Raw genomic sequence first — 1,451 nt, 5'->3', positions numbered from 1 at the left:
ATGGGGCCTCAACGACCTCTTGTGGAAGCCCATTCCACACCCTCGGGTAACTTCTTGACTTGACCTGGATTTACATTGGACTTTGCCTTTGCGACAATAGAATTGTGGTTGCCTTTTGTTAATTGAAGGAGGTTCTTGCATAGAAAGCCTTAAATGGTCAGGGCCCAGACTACTTAAAAGAATATATGAGCTTTCCATATAAATCTCTCTTCACTGATTATCTAGAGAAACCTTTCTTCTTACCATTGGAAGCAAAACTAGTTGCCACATGAGGAACCTCCTTTATAGTGGTGCCAGCTGTATAGAACCACCTTACAAGGGAGGTACCACAGCAAAGTTTTTAGGAAGTTAGTCAAAACTTATCAGGCATTTAGGCATGAGTTGGATTTTTAGAAGTTTCTAAATACTATTTTGTGTGTGTGTGCACTTTTCCTAAAGGCAAGAATGGAACTGGAGAAATAAAAGGAAACTAAGAATCAAGACACATGCTTGTAGGCAGAGTTTTTTTAAAAAACTTTTTTTCTAAATTAGCATAATGGAATAAAAAGCAATCACACAGTACAATAAGTGCACAAGAAGGAAAATTATGAGGACCCTTATAGTGTATTTGCCTTCGACAGATATTTGGCAACTTTTTCAAAAGAAAAAATAAAGTTTAAAGTAGTCATAAAGTTCCTTTAAGGAGCTGGCATATTCATCAACCTGAGAGATCAAATAAATTTTACCTATATTTAGATGAATAATTATCTATCTAAACAGTTACAGATTTCAGAAGTGCATACAAAACATAGCATAAAACAGCATTAGCATAAATTAGTCTTAGAAACAAATTTTCAGGCAATGCAGATCAGAAAAACAACAGGTGTTAATATGTTCTGTTCTAGCCAGTACACTACTGCAGTCTGTTCCAGGTGAAGTTTCTGAATTGTCTTCAAGGGCAGCACTAGATATAGCTTAATGAAGTTGAGAAGCTACCAAAGTATGTTGAGCAATAGCCATATGAACATCATGGAAGAAAAACTGGCTGGTTAAACTGGGTTTTGCTTTAAGGCCTTTTGAACTTCTTTCTGTGGTAACATCCTTTATATTAATAAAATTAATAATATATTAATAGATATTCTCTATTAATATCCTTTATAATTGTTTTAGCAGGTAAACCTTTAAAGTGTTAAATTTTAGGCAGATCATCTAAATAGTAAGAAAACCCCATTACTAGGCGTTTGGAAGTTTATTTATTTAAAACATTTCTATGCTGCCCCCATCGCAACAAAGCCTCGGGGCGGCTCACAACAAAACAAAAGCATATAAAAATTATACAATAAAAATATTAAAACCCGGTGCATCTTGGCTTAAAATTTAAAAAAAACCTACATAATAAATTAACAATTAAAATAAGTTTTAAATAAAAAGGTCTTAGCCTGGCGCCGTCGTTATTTGTTTTTCGGCGCCAG

The 1,451-nt window shown here is 34.4% G+C and overlaps 1 protein-coding gene across 12 annotated transcripts in view; it reads left to right on the top strand.

Moving 5' to 3' along the window:
- The window catches only part of LOC123016973 (E3 ubiquitin-protein ligase MARCHF7-like), a 27,940-nt gene that overhangs the window by 12,548 nt on the left and 13,941 nt on the right, over positions 1-1,451 (top strand). The gene's annotated exons all lie outside the window — the stretch shown is intronic.

Source organism: Varanus komodoensis, unplaced genomic scaffold, assembly GCF_004798865.1.
Source record: "Varanus komodoensis strain SLA01 unplaced genomic scaffold, ASM479886v1 scaffold9, whole genome shotgun sequence".
NCBI lineage: Eukaryota > Metazoa > Chordata > Lepidosauria > Squamata > Varanidae > Varanus > Varanus komodoensis.
Note: the sequence above shows the minus strand (reverse complement) of the source record. Positions and strands in the feature narration are given on the sequence as shown.